This window comes from Arachis ipaensis, chromosome B01 (genome assembly GCF_000816755.2).
Source record: "Arachis ipaensis cultivar K30076 chromosome B01, Araip1.1, whole genome shotgun sequence".
Taxonomy (NCBI): domain Eukaryota; kingdom Viridiplantae; phylum Streptophyta; class Magnoliopsida; order Fabales; family Fabaceae; genus Arachis; species Arachis ipaensis.
Window position 1 is genome coordinate 3,809,676 of NC_029785.2, and position 6,535 is coordinate 3,816,210.

Below are 6,535 nucleotides of genomic sequence, written 5' to 3' on the forward strand. Positions count from 1 at the left end.
TGTAAGTGGTGTACAAAGAGTAACTGCCCATTGAAATTAGGCTAGTCTATAAATAGAGCTTTAGGAACACGTTGTAATGAGTTCAGTTCTTCTTGGAAAACACTTAGAGACCCAAAAACGCTCTCAGCCCCTTGACATCACAGAGTAAAATTGGGAATCTTAAGTAATTCCTCTGAACTCAAACACTTGTATTTTGCTTTCTTTCAGTTTTTATTAATAAAATTTATTTACTTTTACGTCTTTTTCTCTTTTACGTTCATGTTTCTTCTTTCATCTTCTTTTTAATTTCCTGTTTGTTTTAATTTCTGCATTTTACTTTGCCTCCGGCACCTTGTATGTTTTCCTTTTTATCTTTAATTTTACTTTTGAAACTACAATTGAGACTTTGAGACACCCACAAAAAGAGTCGTTTCCGCTCCTTGAATTAAGATTGTGAAACAAAACTCGAAAATTGTTGATTTATTTGTTGTTAACAATGGAACAAAAATTTGAGTAAAACAAATTGGCACGCCCAGTGGGACCTTGTCAATAGATTGTAGTTTGTCAAAAGAAAAATCAAGAGTTTTGAATTTGCATGTGGTTGCGTAGTGGTAAATTCGTGCGTCCAGAGCCAAGGAAATCAGCGTCAGTTGACATGTCAAATACTTCTGCAGCATCTTCTTCTACTTCTAGTGATGAGATTAGAGAAAATGAATCCGGGAATTCTCCTGTGATTTCAAATGCAGAGCCTACCTTGATGTCAGTGAGGCATGATGGCGTTGGCCATGCCCATACAGGGTTAAATGCAACTCACATAAATACCATGGGGTGGCCGCCATATGGCTTGCCACCGGGGTATGTCCCCTCCATGGTGACACAAGGATTGCTTGTGCCTCTCTACTCAACTTTTCAAAATCCTCTTTATCAAAATCCATATGGCATGTCAAATGTACCTGTTTCTGGGGTGTCAGGTTCACACGTATCACAACAAAATTTTTCACATGCTATTAAGAAAGCTTGGAAAGACTGAAAAAGATCTGATTAAAAGTAGCATTGGGGTGACAGATTTTAATGGAAAGACTTCTTCTGTTAGAGGTGTGGTTCTGCTGTCAATTGAGGTTGGTTCTGTCAATAGGCCAACTCTATTTGTGGTGGTTCCTTCAAAGGCTGGTTTTAACTTGCTTTTGGGACGAGATTGGATTCATGGAATGGGTGCTATTCCATCAACTTTACATCAAAAATTGATTTTCTGGAATGAAGATGGAGGAGTGGAAGAAGTTCTTGCTGACAATAGTACTTGTTACTACGATGAGATGCATGTGGAGTTCAGGATGTATAATCCTGGAGTCAAGCTGCTGACCGTTGACACCAATGCATTTAATCCTGAAAATATTGAGATGTACAGAATAGATATGAATGGTTTTATTTTCGTCCCTAAGGCCGGGACGGATGCGGCCTCAGAAGAAACTTAGATGAGCTTGACGAGCCAACTGGCTCGGCTGTCAGCCTATATGGCAGGCAGAGAAGGGTGCATTGACAGTGTACCTTATGATTGTATATATGATGATGGTCCTTTAGGTTTTGAAAAAAATAATAATACTGACATTGTAAAAAAGGTTGAAGTGCAGGATCCTTTGGAGGAAGTAGATATTGGTAACGGTGATTATCCTAGACCAACATATGTGAACAAGATGCTGCCTGATGATTTCAAAAGAGAAATGGTGGATATTTTGAAGGAATATTGCGACTTTTTTGCATGGGATTATGCAGAGATGCCAGGCTTGAGTCGTGGATTGGTAGAACATCAATTGCCATTGAAGGCCAACGTTAAACCTGTCAAGCAGCCACCAAGGAGATTTGCCCCTGAAGTCGTGCAGAAGATTAAGGAAGAGATTGAAAGACTTTTTAATGCTAAGTTTATAAGAACAGCAAGGTATGTCAATTGGATTTCTAATATTGTCCCTGTCATGAAAAAGAATGGAAAATTAAGGGTTTGCATTGATTTTAGAGATTTAAATTCTGCAACACCAAAAGATGAATATCCAATGCCTATAGCTGATATGTTGATAGATTCTACTGCTGGCCATGAAATATTAAGTTTTATGGATGGATATTCAGGTTATAATCAAATATACATAGCTGAGGAAGATGTGTCAAAAACAGCATTTAGGTGTCCAGGTGCTTTAGGAACTTTTGAATGGGTTGTGATGCCATTTGGGTTAAAAAATGCTGGTGCAACTTATCAAAGGGCGATGAATAAAATTTTTCATGATTTTATTAGAAATTTTATGGAAATTTACGTTGATGATGTGGTTGTCAAATCAAATGCTAAACAAGAGCATTTAGAAAATTTAAAGAAAGCATTTGAAAGAATGAGAAAGCATAAATTAAAAATGAATCCTTTAAAATGTGCCTTTGGTGTGAGTGCAGGAAATTTTCTTGGTTTCTTGGTGCAGAAAAAAGGGATTGAAATTGACAAAAATAAGGCAAAGGCTATCTTAGAGGCTCCTCCTCCAGCTAACAAAAAGCAGCTGCAAGCTTTTTTAGGGAAGGTCAATTACCTCAGAAGGTTCATTTCCAATTTATCAGGAAAAATCAAGGTTTTTGCACCTCTGATCAAGTTGAAAAGAGAGGAAGAGTTCCAATGGAAAACAGAGCATCAAGAAGCTTTTGACAACATCAAGCAGTATTTGACTAATCCTCCTATTATGACACCTCCAAGGCATGGAGCACCTCTAAAACTTTATGTGTCAGCTTCTAAAGTAACAATTGGTGGAATGATGGCTCAAGAAGATGAGAATGGCAACGAGAGAGTGATTTATTATCTAAGTCGAGTGCTAAATGATGTTGAGAGCCGTTATTCTCCAATTGAGAAACTTTGTTTAGCTTTATATTTTTCCTGTTTGAAACTTAAGTACTATCTAATTCCTAGGAATGTTTATGTAATTTCTAAGTTTGATGTTCTTAAATATATGTTGTCTTCTCCAATACTGCATGGTAGACTAGGAAAATGGATGCTAGCCTTAACAGAATTTTCTTTGCATTTTGTTCCTGCAAGAGCGGTTAAGGGTCAAGTTCTAGCCGATTTCCTGGTTGATCACCCTTGTATTGACATTGATGAGAATTCACTGAGTTTCGTTGGTTTGGTGCCTTGGAAATTGTATTTTGACGGTTCATGCCATAAGGGTGGTGTTGGTATAGGAATTTTAATTATTTCTCCAAGTGGTGAGCCAAGTAAATTCCTCTTTGAATTGAATTATTCATGTTCCAACAATGAGGCAGAGTATGAAGCATTAATAATGGGACTGGAATTATTATTAGAAAGAGGAGTTAAAAATGTAGAATTTTTTGGGGATTCACAGCTTGTAGTCCATCAAGTATCACTCGAATATAGGTGTGTTAGTGAAAATTTGAGAAAGTATTTCAATGTGGCTACAGAGTTGTTGAGTAAATTTGATAATATAATTGTAAGGCATATTCCAAGGGAGTTAAACCAAGAAGCAAATGAATTAGCTCAAATTGCTTCAAGATATAAGATCAAGCCCTCAACACTAGAAAAATTGGTAAGGATAAAAGACATATTTATGCCTTTGAGAGAAAGAGAAGTGTTGTCATTAGAAAAACTAGACCCAGAAGATTGGAGAGTACCAATTGTAGAATATTTAAAAAATCCAAGTCTTAGTGTCAATAGAAAACTTAAATATAGGGCTCAAAGTTATGTTCTAATAAGTAATGTCTTGTTTAAGAAATCTGTTGATGGGAACCTCTTGACATGTTTGGGAGAAAAAGAAGCGTACTTGGCTCTTGCTGAAGTGCATGAGGGAATTTGTGGCGCCCATCAATCAGGGGAAAAAATGAAATGGGTGATAAATAGGAGAAAATTATATTGGCCAACTATTCAAAGAGATTGTATAAACTATGCCAGGTCCTGTGAAGAATGCCAAAAACATGGAAGCCTTCAACATATTCCAGCGTCAGAACTGCATGTTATAATTAAGCCATGGCCATTTAGAGGTTGGGCTCTAAATCTTATTGGACAGATTCACCCACCGTCTTCTAAAGGTCATAAGTTCATTTTGGTTGGTGTGGATTATTTCTCTAAATGGGTAGAGGCTATCCCTCTAAGGGAGGTGACTCACAATGAAATAATAGATTTTATTGAGGAGCATATTGTGCATAGGTTTGAAATTCCTCAGTCTATTACCACTGATCAAGGAACCATGTTTATTGGGAAAAAGGTCATGGAATATGCCAAATCTAGGGATATAAAAATGCTTTCCTCTACACCATATTATGCCCAAGCCAATGGACAAGTGGAGGCAGCGAATAAAATTCTGATTGCATTAATTAAAAAACACATTGGAAGGCAGCCAAGAAATTGGCACCAAACTCTCAGTCAAGTTCTTTGGGCTTACCGAAATTCTCCAAGAGGATCTACTAGAACCACCCCGTATAAGTTAGTTTACGGTCATGATGCAGTGTTGCCAATTGATATTAATCTGCAAAGTATAAGGGTGGCTAGACAAGATGAGATACCAGTAGTGGATTATTGGAATTCTTTGTATGACGAGCTTAATGAACTAGATGACGAAAAGTTAAGAGCTTTAGAGCGGGTGATTCGATAAAAAGAGATTATGTCAAAATCATACAACCGCCGTGTTAAAGCAAAGACATTTGCAGTTGGAGATTTAGTGTGGAAAACAATCTTGCCTATAGAAAGAAGTCGAAAACTTATGGTAAATGGTCTCCAACTTGGAAAGGACCTTATGTAGTTGACAAAGTTTTCCCTGGAAATTCCTATAAGATTATTGAAATCGGATCAGAAAGAAGAATTCCTTCAATAAATGGCAAATATTTAAAAGTATATAGGCCATGCATACATGAGATAAACATTCCACATGTTTAAGGACACGAAAATATCCAGTTGAAGTGTCAAAGGAAAAAATAAAGAGCTAATTAATATTCGCAATTCAGTTTGTAGAAGCTAACATGTCCTTGTGATTTCTTTGAATTGCAAGTTCTACCGACAGTGTAAAGCATTAAGATTATGAGACAAATATGTGTCCAAAGCATCAAGTTTAAAATCTTGGACAAAAATAATCTCTCATTAACATTTGGGTATGTACTTCATAAATACAAGAGCCTAATTGACTTAAAAATTCTGTTGAGTCTATTAGCGCTTGGAGTCAAAACTATTGGAATGTTAGTGTGGAGATTTTTTAGGATTTGAAATTTTATCAAATTTAATTGACACCTAGAGTTTAACATATGAAAGAAACAACTTCACGAAGTTAAAATTCTGTTACTTCTGAAGTTAGGAAAATTGTGTCAATTGAAGTTAGGAAAATTGTGTCAATTAAAACAATGAAAGTGTGTGTCAAAAAACTCTTAACTGAAATATTAAAGGTCAAAATAAAGGTCAATTGATACACATTTAATGTGCCGAAATTAGAACAGATATCATTTGACACACTTAAAAATTTCATACAAAAGAATAGACCCATTGACAGTTCAACTATTAATGTAAAAAATTTTATAGACTTAGAAATTCTGTTAAGTCTATTACTAGTAGGCATTTAATCTGTCAAGCGGATGTGTCTAAAATGTCAATTGACTCTCAATATCAAAAATAAAAAAAAATGTCAATAAACAACTAAGTTTTCTCACTTTCAATCATTGCATATCTTCAAGTGAGAAATCTTGGAGGCATCTTGTTAGACAAAATATTATTTTCATAAGAAAATTATAAAAATAAATAATTAGTTGTTTGGTAATGTTCCTATATATAATATTTATATCTATTTTAAATTAAATTAGATCATTTGATAGTTGGTTATTTATTTAAATTTTGAAATTAACAGCAAGTAAGAAGTGTGGGAACAGCTACAAGAAATTCAAATTTTCTGTAAGTGGTGTACAAAGAGTAACTGCCCATTGAAATTAGGCTAGTCTATAAATAGAGCTTTAGGAACACGTTGTAATGAGTTCAGTTCTTCTTGGAAAACACTTAGAGACCCAAAAACGCTCTCAGCCCCTTGGCATCACAGAGTAAAATTGGGAATCTTAAGTAATTCCTCTGAACTCAAACACTTGTATTTTGCTTTCTTTCAGTTTTTATTAATAAAATTTCTTTACTTTTACGTCTTTTTCTCTTTTACGTTCATGTTTCTTCTTTCATCTTCTTTTTAATTTCCTGTTTGTTTTAATTTCTGCATTTTACTTTGCCTCTGGTACCTTGTATGTTTTCATTTTTATCTTTAATTTTACTTTTGAAACTACAATTGAGACACCCACAAAAAGAGTCGTTTCCGCTCCTTGAATTAAGATTGTGAAACAAAACTCAAAAATTATTAATTTATTTGTTGTTAACAATGGAACAAAAATTTGAGTAAAACACTCTGTAACTAAAATCTTATATATAATAAACTTTGTCAAATCATTATTATATATTTATATCCCCTTTAGGGTTTATTAATGGTAAAATAAATTGTTAGGTATGGCTCTAAAAATAAGCAAATGCTATGATACCTATAATTTTGATGTCGAATTTCGAATT